At 38.4% G+C, this 18,072-nt stretch overlaps 2 protein-coding genes across 3 annotated transcripts in view; one reads left to right on the top strand and one right to left on the bottom strand.

The window, feature by feature from the left end:
• SIRT1 (sirtuin 1) overlaps window positions 1-18,072 on the bottom strand; it is an 88,402-nt gene that overhangs the window by 51,148 nt on the left and 19,182 nt on the right. The gene's annotated exons all lie outside the window — the stretch shown is intronic.
• The window catches only part of CTNNA3 (catenin alpha 3), a 540,343-nt gene continuing 531,513 nt past the window's right edge, over window positions 9,243-18,072 (top strand). For both annotated transcript variants that reach the window (XM_059820900.1, XM_059820901.1), the window contains exon 1: window positions 9,243-9,367. The gene's annotated coding sequence lies outside the window, so the exon portion shown is untranslated. The remainder of the gene's footprint in view (window positions 9,368-18,072) is intronic.

Here is an 18,072-nt window from a genome sequence, read left to right on the forward strand (position 1 = left end):
ATATGGCTAAAATTTTCCATTTTGTGTGCCTAAGAATGGATTTGGGGACCAGTTTCAGGTAAAGAATCTCAAGTGGCTTCATTTTGGAGCTGCTATGTAATTAATCATGTTATAGCCTGCCCCTATAGCCTATTGTTTCATAAGCTCCCACACACAGTAGTTTGTTCACGCTGTGCTGTACACCCTTACTCTTAGTCCACTTATTCAAATTCTTAAATATAGAATTAGTTTTTAACATTATTCCTCTGTATTAAAACATTCTGTATTTTATTTCCCCTAAACTTTGGGAGTTCTTACGGCATCTCTGATGTCACTGAAAAGCCCTTTAGGGATCATTTGCTGTTTCCATCTATCATCTTATGCATAACAGATATACATGGTGTAAGACTGATGTTAAATGCATGTTATTTCTAGTGTGCTTTTTTTTTAATACAGTATCCTTACAATCATTTAGGATCATTTGGGGAAGAGTGATTTATTTAGCTTTTCTCCAAGTTTTTTTTTGCTAGTTCCATTAAGACACTTGAAGACTGTTAGATATGAATGCTAAATAAAATGAAAAGCTATTATTCATCACTTAGATTTCTAACCGCTACACCAAATTAACTTGCCTGTGAAACAGGTACTAATTTAGTATGTGGTTTTTTTTTTGTATGCTCTATGAGAATTCTCCCTAATTAAGTAGTCAATAGAGTTGTTAAGTTCCAAGGAGTTTGCGCTTCATCACACTATGCTTTCTGGCACAATTTATTTAAGAAAGAACCTAGGTAATTCTTTCATGACATGGCTATGTTTCTTACTTCCTTTCCTAGTTCAGAATCCTATACTGTGCTCCTCTTCACTGTTTGTTATCAAACATGGTCAGTCCCTTCCCCTGATTTAGCACTGTGCTTCCTTGTTTTGTGGCTCCTGTCTCTTTTGTGGAGCTAGTACAATGGTGCTCCACTCTCCTTCTGTTTGGTTGAAAACATTCTGACAGAAGTATACTAAAATTCCGTATTGAGGGATTGCTAGCTTGTGAAGTTATTTTACCTGCTTTGCTTTATTTGCTTGACTCCACATTTACAGCACCAGGATCTATTGCTAATGACTGAAATGCTATTTCTGGTATGATAAAATGCAAGAAAACTTTCAGTTAACCAACGTGCTTAAGACTTGATGCAATCTGATCTAGTAATTATGCATTTACATTAGAAATGTTGAATGGAATCCTGCTCTCTTAAACCAAAAGGCTATTTAATGGATATTGCAGATGTTTATCTGGATAATGGAAAAGATTAAAACCCTTTCCTTTATTAATACATTAATTACTAGTTGGGGGACAGTAGCATTTTTAGAAACTTTTAGCACCTTTGTTACTTAAAGTCAGAGCTCTGGTCTGGCTTCCCCTCTTCTGGTCTCCCTCAGATAAGAATAGTGAGTACCAATTTGGTCTCTGAGACACAACTCTAATAAAACCTGCTCTGTCCTGAAACAGAGAAAGGTTCTCATGGAATATATGTTGCCATTTTCTTTTTCTGCTATGGTTAGCTGTAATTTTTGTGAATATGGAATTTATTCTGGGACTGAATTGCAACTAGCAGATGCCAAGAGCTGGAGACCCAGATGGCTCAGGTCCCTGGTTATGACATGTGGAACTTTTCCTTGTTTGTCAATGATGACGAATCTTGTTGTAATATTATAGCTGTTAGGCGGCTTCCATGGAATTAATTGGTATCACAAGGTATTGTGATAGAAAAGCAATAAAAAATCCTGATAGTTACGTTAACCAAACTGTTCTTCTAGTGCTGGTCCTTTCTGGTCAAGGACTTAAGGCTGTTGGCAGGGTAGTGTTGAGAACGTGCTGATGCTTTTGACTGACATGTTCATTGCATTCAAACATGCAGTTTCCTGTGCATCTGTCTGGCTCTGTTCACAGATGCTTAATCAACTTAGTTAAAGCAACATTTTAAAAGAAGGAAGTATGATATCTGTCAACACAGGTATGTGAGTAAACAGGTACTGTTTGCTAATCCTGCTTATGAAGCTAAATATTAATGTAGGTGTCTAAACATCCATGCATATGCAAAAAGACGCACACAATTCTATGTTGAAGCTTTCATCTAACTCTTGAAAATGTGACTCTTAAAAGTTAACCGACTGTATAGAGTCTGCTTTTCCCTTTAGTCTTCTCATACGTTCAGTAATGGATCCTTTTTAGAAAGATGCTATTAGTTCTACTTAAATTTTAATGAAATTGTAGGTTCAGTGTTACAAGATTATCAAATTATATCACTGAACATTGTTGTAGGTGTCAATGCAGCCAAATGTTTAGTTGCATTCTTATTTTTAAGTAAATAATCCTAGTAAATTTAGGCATGTGTGCAGCACACTACTGGATTGGAGCCTTCTTCCTTAATGCATTTTTACCAGATGTATTGCGTTTTATACCAAAAACATGTTCCATGTTTCTACTGGCAACTGTTTTATACACACATTTACTACTTTTTTATGAAAAGAGAAACAAGGTAAGTGGATAGGCAAATACCTCTGATGTTCCAGGTAAGTGGATATGCTTTCAAAATCTGAATATGCTAAATATCATATGAAAATGCTACTCTATGTCCCAAAAATACCCTCATGGTAGGATTATTAATTAGACCTGGCTTTCACAATGCATCTGCAACACCGTAAATGTAGAGTAACATATTTATCCCCTTAATGAAAGTAAAATATGCTTCTGGCTCCCATTCTGTATTGCTTGACTTTTGTCCTCGTTATGAGCACAAATCGCTATGTAGGTATGGAGGCCCTGATTTCCTTCAAAGAGTTGCTTCCTTTTGTATGATTCAAATCTTAAAATACAAGACTTCTTTTGCATTTTTAATTTAATCATATTTTTCCAGTTTGATTGATTTTTTCCCCACAAAAAAAATATATACAGACTCTATTTAATAGTTGTAATTAAAAACTGTGATTTTGCTGAGTTTTACAGGCTATTTTTCTCATTGTCATTACACAGAGGAATTATGATATTGGGTAAAACCAGTAGGTGCATCTAGTGTTAGAACCTCCATATTAGCAGATGCTTTAGAAGAAAGTTTAAATGAGATATAGGGCAATGATGAAAAAAATCCCTTCATCAGAAAATCTCCCTGTTGATCAGTGGTTAGCTTAACCCTGAAACACACATTTCTGCCTAAACATAAAATCTATTTGTAGTATTGACAGGTCGCAATTATCCTGGGTAAATGAGCACTCTAACTTTAATTCCTATTAAGCCTCAGTAGATTGCAGCAAGAAACCTTTGCAATTCTTTATACATGTAAAATCAAATACTTCGTATATTTTGAATTATAAGACCTTGAATATAGGAAAGGTAAAACTCAGTAACAGATAGAATAGATGCAACTTTAAATATCCTTTAAAGTCAATTTACCATGGGTCTTTCAGCTCAATGTCCTCTGTTTCAAACTAAGTTTCTACATATAGGTTGTTAGACAGTATCAGAAGATCTACACATCTACCATTAGCATTTTGCTTGTGCAGAAATCTATGATATTAGCACTCATGCTTAAAAGTTTGATTTTTATAGGTCTATATTGTTGATGATTTCTGTTGCTGGTGAGCTGCATGTGGAGAAACACAGTGGTAAGGTGCTTTTGTTGAATTGTCTGAGAACCTTGTGATCTTCATGAGTATTCTAATCTTTTTTGATCATTGGTTATTCTCACCTTTATAGCCTACATTTCCTACTTAAGAAAAATATTCCTGGTGAAAATTCCAAAAGTTAGTTTGAAGAGATAAACCTCAAGCAATGGAAGTCTTGAGATTTGTGTCTTCTCTTTGTGTGGATCCTGAGAAGACGTAAACATGGGTTCAGGAACTGAAGGCACTGCTGTTTCATTTCTGATGCTCATGGTGATATGATTAATTTTGCAATTTAAGCTTCCATGCTGCTAAGTTCATACTGTGTGGCTTGTCAGTAGTAGTGGGAAGTAGTGGCTTGTAAGCAGGCTGTTTTTAAAGAGTTCTCTCTTGAAATAATATTATCTATTGTTCGTATTGTATTGGAGTCAATTACAGTTCTGACAAGTTTGATTAAATAATAATGTACAAATGTGAAATATATTAACTCTGCTCAGTACTTCCACTAAAAGTAAATAAATGACTAAAGCAACTGAAAATAGAAAGAAATTACTAATTATTCAGTTTACTTACAGATAGTAGTTGAAGGTAAATGGACAGTCAGAATACTGGAATGTGCGGTCTGTAAAAAAAAAAATAGTATTTCTTTAGTGATTGAAGTGACAGCTAACATTGGACGTTACTGCAGCAGCGTGAAATTTTGTTAAAGAAAGAATTTGGTTTTAAAATTTCCTTTGGCCTAGTGTATTCTGAATTATTTAAGCAAGTGTGATGACACCTATACTGGTGGACCCAGGGGTAAGTCTTAACGACCTGGGTCTGATCACACACTCTGTCCATGCCCTGATGCCATGTTGGGGCTAGATTCAGCCACTCACCACTTACGAATTTTTGACTTGGCTTCTGTGGGAATGAAATCCAGGTACCTGAGATGCATAAAAACCCTGATGTCAATCAGCCAGGTTCCTCATCTGGATGATCACAGACCAAGACTGGGACACACTGCAAACTGTGTACAGCCAATGCAGATATGGATAGCTTGTTTCATTTGAAATTTGATTATTTTTTTGATACCTTGTTTGATGTGAAATGTCATTTATTAAAGTTCCAACGTGCTTTGCCAGAGCACTGCGTCTGACTAGGCCTAGCTCTCGTTCAAAGCTGTGAAATTCTGTCCAGAGTCCTACAGCAGAACATACAAAAGCAGAACCTTGGCTTGTGAACCAAAGGGGAAAAAAAATTGTGACTGTTAGTAAAATAGACAGGAAAACCTACTACCTGAAAAAACAGCATGCGTCATGAGGAGCGATAGTTGAAGACTGACATAAAATGATTTAACTTAAAAAAAAAAAAAAGCCAAATGGGCTTAGTGCACATTTGTACGTTCAGTTCTCACAGCTACCGCTCGGACGTGGATCTGACAGGAACGTTTGCCAGTAGCGAGATCTGTTGGTGGAAACTTCATTTTCCATTCCCCGGGAGGCGAAGTGGCCTTGCGGTGGCAGGTCTCCTCACAGGTTGGCTTAGGAAACAGCTTTCTCGGTAGGCATAAAAGAGGAAACTTTGCGGATAAAACTACAGTTTGGCGGGCGGTGGGTGAATTAAAAGCGTAAGATTCCCGCTACAAATTACCTGTCACGGTCCAAACGGAGAGCGAAGGGAGGCGCCGCCTCAGCGCGCCGCGTGCCTGCCAGGGGCGCGCGGGAAGGCGGCCGACGGGGCGGGGCCTCGGCCGCCGGGCCTGTGGCGCGCGCAGAGCCGTTGGGGCGGGGCCGCGGCCGTTGGCGCGCGCAGAGCCCTGGAGCGTGGTGGCGGGGCGAGGTGCCCGCGTAAGCTCTCCGCCTCTCCTGTCAGGCGTTAGTAGGGGCCGCGTTGTCGTTCTGCTCCCGTTCGGGTGCGAGCCAGGGCCAGAGCGGGGTGAGGAGCAGAGGGCAGCGGGGGGTGGGCTCCCCCCACCTTGGGCCCGCCCTCAGGCCGGGTGGGTTTTCGTGCCTTCCTCAGGTAATGGGGCAAGAGCGCCCGCCTCCTCCTGTGGAGAAGGGGCAGAGAGCGGGAGGGGAGAGCGGTGGGAACAGGGAGCTGGGCAGGGTAGGATGCAGGTTGTAACAGGAGCGCGTGTCCTCAACAGGCTGTTGAGACAGCCAGCCCCCTCCACATAGAAAGCGAGAAGGCTTTCATGGGCGAAGAAGAGGTATATGAATGTCCCCTCTTACTCAAAAGAGAATGTGGCTCAGAGAGGTGTTTCTAGATACAGTGGTAATACTCCGGTCTGACACGGACCTGGTTGCTTTTTGCGCAGAGCTGTTTTGGGGTTTTAAACTGACTTCTGTGGTACGAATGGTATGAGCGTGTAAGTAGGCAAAAATACATTTAATGTAGGGGTTTTGACAGACGTCTTCTAGTGTAGCGTCTTCTTTCGTCCATCTTGCCAGCCCGCTTGCCAGGGAAATGGCGTGCACTCACGTGCTGCCCTGTTTCTGGCCTGTTAGCGCAAACACTCCCCTCAACCTTTACCAGCAGCTGCCTCAGCAAAACTGGAAAGTGCTTTCAGAGCCTTTTGTAACAAGGTGCTTATTTTTATTGCTTTGGGATGGCAAAACCCGTGTTCAAAACCTGCCAATTCTGACGGCAGCCCTGAAGTTACCAGAGCTTTTGAAGTAATCCCTCTGAACAAGTGCCATGAATTGAGAGAAATGGAGGGAAAGAAGGGTTGGGAGTAGGGTTTTGTGTCCTTTTGCTGTTGGCTTCTTTTTCTCTATTGGGTTAAACCTTTTTGATATTACTTAGTGGATATGCTGCTTGGTTGGTTCGTTTTGTTTTAAAAAACTGAAGAATAAACTCTCTTGGTATGAGAGAATGAAATGACTCTAGCATATAGAGTTGTTGTAATTTGTCAGAGGAATTGCCAAACTGCTGGCCTATAAGAAGCTAGTGAATTCTGTAGGTACCTGAATGAGTGATCACCTATTTTGTAGATTTTTTAAATGTAACAGAAAAGGACACAAATCTTTGAACAAAGGAATAACTTCATCTCTCTAAAAATGTACCTTTTTTCTTTTAAAATAAATATAGAACAGGGAATTGAGGAAAAAGTCCAAGTTTTATTTCATGATTAATGTAGTTTTCGCAGGAAAATTGCTGGTGTTTCTGTGGTGAGAACTCATTTTTCTGTGTGGATGCCATTGGATTGGATTGACCAGCAAAACATTGCATAACAACAGATTAAAACTACTCAGTGAAGTTACTGAAAGATGGGCTAGCTATAGAAGTCAGAGGATTAAATTTAGCAAGATGTAAAGTTATGAGATAAGGAGTTATGATTAGTTAATAGAGAGCAAATGTTAAAGAGGCTTGGACAAGGTTACAAGAAGGCTGTTAAGGAAATCTGGAAGACAGCCAAGCTGGAAAAGTGTAGTATATAGTAGCTTACAGTAATCCGTGCCATTAATGTATTTTTAGATATTGTGTGTGGAATGTTTTAATGGTACTTAAGCGTTTGTGCTGCAGTGGCGTTTGCAGTGGGTACTGCATAATTTCAAAATTTGTGATGCTTACTTGTAATGACATGTGCCTGCCACTTTAAGTGTTTCACAGGTGACCTATCAAACCCAGGTTGGAGTGGAAAAGCTTTATAGCAACAAATTAATAGGAGGATTTGTTAAGATAAAAACAACTTGGGAATGATTCAGGTGCCTGAGCGTAGGTGTCTAGAGCCATTTTCGACACTTTTGGCCTCACAAAGTGTCCCCATACCCAGCCTTGGCATGTGTGGTTGAAGTCTGTGGGAGACCTGCAGTACCCCACCTGCAGTGGGGCTTGTATGATGGATGCCCTACAGTATCTAAAATGGCACTAGCTGCTTAACTTAAGCAATTGAATCCAATTCCTCATTTGATAATGCAAATGACAGGACAAAGAACTTTAAATAAAACTAGCATTTTCCACACCTCTCCTTAGCATACTTATTAAAATAAGGACGATCTCTGTTCACCACTGTAGTAATTTGCTTCATAAATGAACCACTGATGTAGTTACAAAGATCTAATGATTAAAAAAAGTGTAATAGGGATCATCTACATAACTCTACTTGTCTATATTGAACCTTGCAGTTAAGTGAATTGCATTTTTGCTTGTTCTTAACTTTCAAATAACGTTCATGAAGTAAATAAGAGAGCTAAGAAATGCTGAGAAATACTAACTGCAATTAGTAAGATTTAGACTTGGATTGCATCACATAGTTTTAATACAGTGCTTAGAAAATTAAATCTTTCTTAGTCCAGCAGCTTTCTTCTTTGACTATCATTGTTCATGCCTTCTAAATTCATGAGTTGAAGGTGAGCAAAGAAGGGATTATCTTTCAAGGTTGAACCTTGAAAAAATTCTGAGAGGAATGAATTATGAATAAAATTGTAAGTTTAACATGGCGATACCAGGTACATTTCCTATTTCCCCATAATAAGTTATTATATCATCTAGGAAAGTCTGCTTAGTTTCTTTGAATAATATTTGATGCTTTTGCAGGGGAACAGAATCTTCTGTAAGATGTTCTTTATACACCTTTTACCTGACTTTAAAATCTTTTCCTTCTATGCAGCTTTAAGTGCAGAAGAGGCTACTGAAATCAGTTGGCTATTGCACGACAGGGCCCAAATATGGTTGATTTTTTTTTCGCTCCCCCCCCCCAACTATTTCAGTACTGTCTCTTATGTTTGTCCAAGCCTTGGGTTTTTTCCTCACCTGTGAGTAGTCACAGTATGTACTCATTCTTCAGGTCTATTTTTTTTTTCCTCTTCTAATTGAGCCTCTCCAGTGCTGTTAGCTGGTGTCAGATTACCTCAACCTTCAGGCTGCCTGTGCCATTTTTACCTCTAAATCAACTAAAAATAGCCAAACTGCTGTGGCTGAAATTTTCCAAAAAGAAAATTCAGCCTGACACATGGACCTCATACAAATTTTCAGACTCAATGGTTTAAGACCGTTAAGATCTTAAGCAGCAGAATGGAGAGCTTCTAGCAGAATAGATGTAAGTATTGACCAACGTCTGCCTTTTTGGGGTTCCCAGAGTTTTTTTTACATGAGCTCTATTGCATACTGCTCTTCAGGGTACTCAAATTTCCTATAATAGGAAATTAGCAAAGCTTCACTCATATCCATTTCTTAAATGGCTGCCTTGGTGAGAAGTCTTAGAAATGTGGGATTATTGATCTGGAAGGACGTTTTGAGTATTTTCTGAAGGTAAATGAAGAAGATTGTCGTGTACAGTATAGTTTGTATGAACTTTCATGATATGTACATTGCAACTATAGTTGACCTGAGTTTTACAATAATGGCCTTTGCTTTCCTTCTTCCCCTTTCCGCTCTCATGTTCAACCTAAACCTCGTTGATTTCTGAGGGGGCTTTGCCATTTTCTTCAATGGTGTCTGATTTAGGGTCTAAAAGCTCAGTGCCAAGCTATGTTTGCAAGACTAGGAATGAGCCTAGGGTTTCTTTAAGTGGTATTTTCAGTAGCAAGTTGTCAGTGAAGTCAGGAACTAACAACTCCCAGTTTGGGAGGAGGTCCCAAATGGGTACTGCCCTCCTCGTTTTGACTCTCTTCCTCTCCTATTTTGTTTCTTGTAGACTAGGAATGACAGGCAACTGTGCTGTCTCTCTGTCGGTGCTTCTGGAGTCAAGCTGCATCAAGAAGAGTTCTTCACAGAGCTGTTTCTAGGATCTCTTGTTAGACTCTTGATTCAAAAGGTAAGACTGAAGAGGAATGAAGGGAATTTTTCCACATAGTGAAAGTACATGAAGCTGTGAGGGGAACTATAGTTGCTTAATCAAATAATCGCCTCAAAAGTTTGAGTTAAAAAGCTGGTTTTCTTAACCAACTTTCTAGAAAAAGAACTTTTAAACATGATTTTTTAAATGATCTGAATATTTTAAATCATTAATAGTCTTGTCACTTCAAGCCAGTAGCCAAAGTTGTGCAATCTGTTTGCGTATTTTCCAAATATAAAAAACCATATTGGAATATTGGAAAAGGAAAGATAAAATGTTGCATGGATGCTGTTATTTTAAAAAGTTTAACGTACTTCCTGGTACTTTGCTGGATTTTGCATCTAATGCAAGGAAGGTTTATGTAAATGTACGTTTATCACGTCAGCGTTGAAAATACTGAGTTACGGTACAGGGCAATTTTATACAATTATTTTTGATTTTAAAATATAGAAGGCACTTGTTTATAAGTGAGGGCTAATGGAGGGCTGTTACATTCAATATAACACTTGGCATATTTCAAAAACTTTATGTACGCTAAGACAATTTTCCATTATGTAAAATCCGTTTGGATTCCTCTTATTAAAGACAAGAGCTATGTTCAGAGCTAGTGAAGCCCCAAAGACATCCAACAGCAAAGAATTAGGCCTGGTGACGGGCATTTAGAAAAAAACACATAATGAGTTGTGGCTGTTCTCTCCTATTCCTAATCAGTTGGTTGATGTTAGGAAAATAATCCACCTTGGAACACAGTTTGGTTTTTTTTTTTATAGTTGCTCTTTAGCCAAATCCTTTTGAGTTGGAAGGTCAAAATGGGTAGGAATGTCTTTAGTCTTTATTTCTGAAGCTGTTTCACCAGGGTTTTTCTTCTGAGCTACGTTTTGATTTGAAACTTCTTGTCTGAGTTGATAGAGGAAATAAGGTGCTGTGCAGCACCAGGAACCCCATTGGAAGAATTAATCAGAGGATGGTCCATGTATACAGGCATGGTGTGGTGGGATTATGTGTTTGCTTAAATACTGTTTTTCTGTCCCATTTTTATAGATTGTGCTTTTGTAGGTGCTAGCTAACTAGCTGCTTGCCAATGTCCAAAATGATGCAGTTTGAGAACCATTTCTCTTTTATTTTCATGCATATCTCAAAATTAATACATACTTAAGAAGTATCAATCACAATGCTGCTCTTAATATTGGGGCTGTTTTGTGTGTGTCTGTAGATAACAGGGAAGAAAAATTACATTATTTGGGTTGCTGGACAAAACAAATACTGCAAACCTTTGTATCAATTTGAAAATAGTTACATAAAATGGTATGTGATGGTGAAGCATCCTGAGGTAATGCATGGATATGAAAAAACAAAATCAGTTGGCAAGAGTAGCAGCCCTACAAAGAGAAGGGAAGAACATGGGGTTTTTACCCCATTGCAACTGAGTAAGAGACATTTGTTAAGTGAAACAGTATAGTATAATGTTTCAATAGATACCCCTCAGCAAATAACAAAAAGGGGAAATGAGGGGATTGCATTTAACAAACTAAAATTTAAAAACCTTTTAGTAGCACATAATGGAAATTTTTTTGTTGTCTATTTTCTTAGTGAGTTGAACAACATCCTATTTTTAGTGAAAGGTCAACTTGAACTTTATTTAAACAGCGTCTCTGGTTCTGAATAGAGATAGGAACACTTTAAAAGTGATAACAAAAGGGAGGGCTTGGAGCCAGACCTTCTTAACCTATCATTACCAGCACAGGATAGCCATCCATGTACGAGCTGTATGCCACTTAAACAGAGAGAGATCCTTGTTCCGTGCTCAAAGTGCAAGCAGTGAAAATAGCACAGACTCATGTGAAGGGATTTTTTTTCTTTAAGAACTTGAAATGGGTCCAAAGAGTATTAATGAAAACCTTTTCTTTTTGAATGAAATGCTGCCATCTGATGTCACACCACCTTCTTTTTTTTGTCTTTTTTGAAGTAAATGCATTTTCGATATCTTAAATATTACAACTGCAGTTCCGAGACCAAAAACTCCAGTACCTGTAAAAATGTACCTGAAAGAAGTGTTATGAAGAGAAGACTGGTAAAGCCTTTCTAAACGAAGCAGGGTTGTTTTGATTCTGCTGTCACCCATAATGGTGTATATCTACTAGAATTTCATTGATATTAGTGGGATTATTTTAGTTTACTGCTAATATAGTGAGAGCATTGTCAGGTTCACAAGTTTCCATGGTTACGCTTCAGTGGAGAAGATTTTCCTTGCTGTGGCTGTAGGCTCAGGACCGTAACAGATTTTTGGATAGCGGTAGGTTAAAAAGCAGAATCTGGCATGCTAGTGCAAAGCCAAAAGTTCTGTAGCTGGTCAGGCTGTAGGATTCACACCTCTGCTGGAACGTCTCCTAGATTTTGTCAGTGTGTTGCAGCTGGCTGGAAGTGCGTGCATTCAACCAAGGCAGTAATTTTGATAGTATGTTTAAGGGAGAAGAATGTATTAGCTGACCTTACTAAGAATAAGAAATACTAGTATCTGGGTAACTTTGACACGAGTAGATGATGAGAATATATTCTTTAGATTTATAGTGTAAATTGTATTCGGAAATGTTTTACGCTTCTTAGCCTGTTTATTGGCCTCAGTTAAAGAAAGCGTAAGTAAGGTGCTTTAGTGACTGAATGGTTGTATCCCAGCACTCCATCCCTGATTCTGCCACTGGCATTTGGTGTGATCTTGAGTAAATGATTTTTCCTCTGTGATTCCATTTCCTTATGTGATACTGGAAGATGACCTCTGCTTGAAAAAGTGCTTTGATGGAATGCACTGTAGAAGAAGTAGACATGACTATTAAATAAGGAAAAGAGAGCACGTTCGGAATATAACCCTGGGAAAAAATCTTCATTTGTTATCTCACTAGACATCAGAAGATCTGCATGAGACAAGTTCATTGAGGTGTAATGCTTTCTCCCATCTCAAAAGTTTTTTTTTCCATAAATGTTAATTAAAGCTTTTCATGCCATTAGGTCAGTCGTAACCTGTTCCTTGCCATGTGGATTCTCTGGTATCCAGTAAGAACTAGGCTTACGCTGTGTTGTTTTCCTTGGTAGATTCATTATAAAGGATGATGTATGAAACTATGCTGAGAACTATGTTGAAGAACTTAGTGGAAATCTTGTGTCCTTGGGAATTTCAGCTGCTTTTCAGATGTGGTTGAAGTTGGCCAATGGATTAAAAAATTGCTCTAGGGAGAAAGTAGACACAGATGGAAGTGAAAGGGAATGTAAAAAAAAAAGTGTTTTTTTTTTCTTCTCTCAGCATTAAAAATTATCTTCCAGTTACTTCACTGCAAATCTACACCTAAATGCAAAGCCTGTTTAAATAAAGTAGCCTTCAGTGAATATATGTTATTAACGGACCTGAATCTTGCCACCTTCTTTGATTCTCCAGCTCTTCTTCCCTTTGTGGTGCCTTTGCATTAACAGACGTGTTTCCTGTTACTAGTGATAAGAAGTGATGAGATCTGAGGTGGTTAGAGTATAACCTGCTAGCTTTGTATGGAACTATAAATAATTTGGCAGGTACATTACAGGTTTCCCTGGTGTTAAATGGGCCAGATCCTTCCCAGGTGTCAGAGGTATGGCTCCATTCCAGGGCATGGTCTGGCCCACAAAGTACTGCAGCTCTTCAAGCAAAGAAAGTCCATGCTGATGTATTGCAAACAGTACTAGTGCACTTCAGCATTCTGAGTATCTTATTTCATGTATCAGCTAGAGGATTAAAGAAAACTGCAGTGACTGTTTTTGTGGCTTCTATAAAACATGATTTGCACTTGCTGTACTGACTTTGTAGCAAAAGGACTAACAAATTTTATTCCCAGAGCGGTGTTGGCAGTGATTGATGAAGCTGTAAAATAAATATTGAAATTAAGAACAAATAGTAAAACATATTCTATTACATATTCTCAGCAACGTTTCATGTCTTGGAAGTCCTCAGGTGTCTTGTCCATGTGTATCTCATTTAAAAATACTAATCCAGACTACTTTCTTTTACTATTTTTTCTTGTCTTCCCTGTCTTTTAGAAGGCAATAGGCCTGTGCATTTTATGAAATTGATAGGATCATGTATTGTATGTCAGTGTAGAGTAACATACAACAGAGAAAAACCCCAAAGAAAGCAAATTTGGTGCCAAGTCACTGGGTGAGAACCTTATGAATCCCTTTGCTGTCCAGCTCAAAAGTCTGAGACTGAGTCATTGCCTCAAGACAGAAGTTGGCGTACAATCAGAATGTGTGGTAAAACGGTAGCCGTGCTGAAGATTACAAGAATAAGCACCAGAAGTATCAGTAATGACATGTTTCCTGTTATCTAATTGTTCAAAAGTTTTTTAACTTTAAATTTTTTTGAGGTATTTGTGCTCTAGTATATAGCTTTAAGGATGCCCATCCCCCTGCCACCCCTCCAGCAGCCACTGTGTCCTGTCAGTCATCCTGAAATACACTGGAGAGCTTGTCAGGCAGTCCCTTGCAGATGCCTCAGAAGCCAAATAGTGAGCCATAGCAGTTGCGCTGAAGTTCCTAACACAAGGCAATTACACAGTTGCTTTAGTGCTGAATATGGACCATATATATTCTAGGATAGGTGAGTGATGTGCTATTGGCTTTCTAATGATCTAGCAGGAAATGGGTTCTAAAGTTAGTGTTTTCTGACTTGTGCAGAATATCGTTGGCTCTGCTTTCTGACACTAAGTAGTTTATCTATGTCTGTATACAGTGTACTTATAGATTGTTTAAAAGCTGTAGGTACTATGTTCACATTGTATTGCAGATGGATACAGACTTTGACTGTTTTCCTGGTGTCTTTTTTTTCTTACACCAAAAGACTCAGCAGTTTCAGTTTGGAAATGACTGCTGAAAAGACAAAATTCTCATTATCTTAAAGTTTGTAGCACTTGGTAGGAGTGTGCAGGTGGTTGCTTTTCTGGCTGTTCAGAGACACAACTGTATCTTGTGACACATGCTTAACATCCTAAGTGGTGTAAGAGCTGCTGGTCTACAGTGCTGAAATTGCCTACTGTAAAGGTTAATATAACCGAGTGTGAGGTTGTAGCAGCCTTTTACCAAAATATCTTGCAGTCAAGATCCTTGCTGTAATTAAAGGGCATATTATACTGGAGTAGACATATGCATTTAAAAAAAATAGAACATGGACTGTGATTCTCATTTTTTCGTGAGGCAAGCACCAAAATTTGGCGTCTTAATGAAGATGATCTGGAAGGACAGAAGTTTGCTTTCTAAGTGGAAATATCAGAGAAAACCCCAGAACAATCTCTACTGGCTGCATATTTTTTTCTATCACCTATTACCCTTGCCTTGATTTATCCTATTTAAATACTGATTAGCTAATATGGTAAATAACAGTAAGGAGAGCCTGGTAAGTTAAAAATAGGTAGTCAGGGTATCAAAATAATTTTAAGATTTTGTAGTTTTCACTGCATTGGCTTGCAAGCTTGTTTTCATATTTTGGCTGCTTTAAGGAAGTTTCAGGAAGCATTAGAATTTTACTTAAAAAAAAAAAAAAAGACTAGAATAAGCAAGTGAGTCCTTAAGTTGGTTATTTATATCTTTAGAATATAATTGAAATTTTCAGAAACAATAATTTTTGCAATAGATTTTCAGTTAATGATAAGTTATGGGCCTGACCCAAGGCTAATATTGTTGAGTTCAAAAGCCAGTTGAGCCAGGGCTCAAGCAAAGAATAAAAATGCTTATGTTAGACAATATGCTAAGGCTAAAAAAACCCAAATGAACAAACCAACCAAACAAACAAACAAAAAAACCACCAACCCCAAAACAACCCAAAAACCCAGAAAAGGGAAAGTCACAGCACATGGATTCACATTATTCTGATCTGCAAAAATGGGATTGGATTTGTAGCACTTCCCAAGTTTGAGACTGCTCAGTGGTAGGACTCTGGAGCACAGTGATTTCTAGTAAGAGGAAGTGACTATAATTACAGCTACACTTTTATCTGCTAGATCTTAGAAAAGATCTGATCATTGTAGATGACCTGTAGTATAGGAAGTTGTGCTGCAAGAATGGTGGGCAAGATGTTTTATTTCTCAATTTTGAGTAAAGCAGTTGCTAACACTGTTCTATCAAGGAATTGAGGAGAAGCCAATGCAAAGTTAAAGCATGAGTGTACCTGCAGAAAAAATAACCTGAAAATCATCCGGTGATTTCTTCAAATCTCAGTAGAAGCATGAAGTGCTATCTCCATCCAGTTCTTACCTGTCCCCTTGCAACTGATATACGTCTTGACCAGAAAAAAATTCACAGCACGATTGATACCATCTATTTGCAACTGTTGTGATGGATTTCAAGAAGTACCTGTATACCGGGAGGCTTGTAAAAATGAAGGCGTGTGAACCAGCAAAATTGTGATTTTTTTTTTTTTTTTTTTTTGATGTGAATAAAAGGCAGATTCATTGACGTGTTGGCCGAAGATTTAGAGAACCAGTGAATTGCAGATGGTAAAAAAAGAAAAAAAAAAAAAGTAGTAATGTGTAATGATGTGGTTTGGTGCAATCCCAGTGAGGCTGGAGAGTATCTTGTTGAATTAGAAGGCCTTTTGATTCAGGGGTGGACACAGCAGAAACAGCTTTCAGCAGTGTGGGTGCTTCTCTGCTCTATGTTCGTAGGCTGCAGCAACATGCTGACAGGTAGGCACAGACATGACACGCTATTTGCCAACACTGCAGAGTCAACCGAAGGTGCATGCACTACTGTGTTATTATGGGAGAGGGAGTTTAAGAAGCTATTAAATAGCAACACGGTTTGGAATTGAAGCTAACTGAGAAGAGCAGGGATGTGAATGGTAGACATTTGTGGCTTTCAGAGCAAGTTATTAGCAGTGTAGAAAAGCTTACTTTAACAGGTTAAAAAGGATCCCCCATTAATATTTGCTATTTTTAATTCAAGAGATTGTGTGGAGGTCTGAATGTCGGTAGGAACCTGGCTTCTAGGTTACTGATAGCTCCCTTGCTAGTATAGCGAATGTTACTGGAAATAACTATATAGCTGTAGCCGTAAGAAAGCTTGAATTTTAATTTACTTTGCAGACACAAATCTTTCTGAATATTCATTGTTCAATAAAATGATGCAGTTATTAGGTGTTGGCCCTTTGAGATTGCATTTTGTACTAGACTTCTCGCTCTTGAGGTTTACAGAATTTACTTACATCATTATATATTTAGTGTATTTCCAAAAAATTATACGGTTGAGAAATTGTTTTCACTTTTGTTTTTAGTTTCCATACATAAAGAACCAATGGGTTCCTTACATACAGTATGGGTTCTTGCATACAGTTCTTACAATGTTTTTACAATGGGTTCTTACATATAGAAAGAATCACTATAGATAAAATAGAAAGTAAAAAAAATAACCTGCTTGTTGAGTACAGAGTGGGCGTGTCTTTGGCCTGAGCTGTAAGAATAAGCTCTTGTTGCAGAGCTCAGCTCACGAAGGATGTTATGTGCATAATGTAAAGACACCAGGAGGATTTGCAGTTTCATGATGACCTAAGCTGTAGTTGTATGAAGCCCTCTGGGTGATTGTGAATTTGTCTCTTAGTGATTCCTCCACTGAATAGCAGATGGAAAGAGCCTGCCTTATTTCTTGCTTTGTTGCCTATACAGTGTATTATCAAGAATTGATAGCCTGACCATAACAAACATACTGGGCTAGATAGACTTGATCTGATTCAGTAGGTCATTTATTATATTGAATGTGCTTGTAGATATTTTGAGTTCGTTAGCTTTTCAGGTCTTCTGTCTCTTGTGGTTCTCCTTGGTCTGGAATTCTGAAAACATTAGTTAAGCAAAGTTTGGAAACAAAATATTTTGCCTTCTGGGAGCATGCCCTAACCACCAGCCTCTACAGCTATGCTGTGTTTTCAGCCTGTTTTGTTCTGAGCTCAGTGAGTAAATTAAGTTTTTTTACAGTGAGTAGAACAGAAGCAGCAGAAGATACAGAGTCATCCATCTCAAAGCACTTTGTAACAGCTGCAATGAGGCTTTGTGAATAAGAGGTATGGTCTGTACACTTGCACAGCTACAGTTCCGTCAGGTAAGGGAGGATACATAACAATTTGAGCTAGCAGAAGGGCTGCAGTCCTTTTCGTGACTAGGAGCCACCACTTGTTTCTGAAGCAGTGTATGATGAGGGGGCTCAGTTCCCTTCAAACAGAGAGATAAGTTAAACTGGAGTATTTCAAAACTGTAGGAGTATCCTACCTACTGATTCATTGGACAGAAAGAGAATCACTGACACTGGCAGTTTGGGGAGTCTCAGATTTTATTTCCTTGGGGTTTGTTTCAGGTATCTAGAAGTCAAATGTGTAAAATATGGCCAAATAATTTGCACTGATATTTCTAGAGTTCTCTTTCTATTATCCATTTCCATGGAAAAGTGTAATTCTGGTCAGCCTTATCTCAAGTTTTTGTTCTCTTCATCTTTTAACTTGGAATTAAAACTGAAAAATCAGTTCTTTACATATTCTATCACCTGACTGTATGCAGCTGAACCTGTGGGAACTTAGGGCTATGACTAGTATAGCTTGTAATAAAAGAATAAACTTGGCACTTGTATAACCTTTACTAAGAATGGCAAAGCCCTAAATTACATTTAACCTTAATTCTTTAATTATC

This window comes from Gavia stellata, chromosome 9 (assembly GCF_030936135.1).
Source record: "Gavia stellata isolate bGavSte3 chromosome 9, bGavSte3.hap2, whole genome shotgun sequence".
Taxonomy (NCBI): domain Eukaryota; kingdom Metazoa; phylum Chordata; class Aves; order Gaviiformes; family Gaviidae; genus Gavia; species Gavia stellata.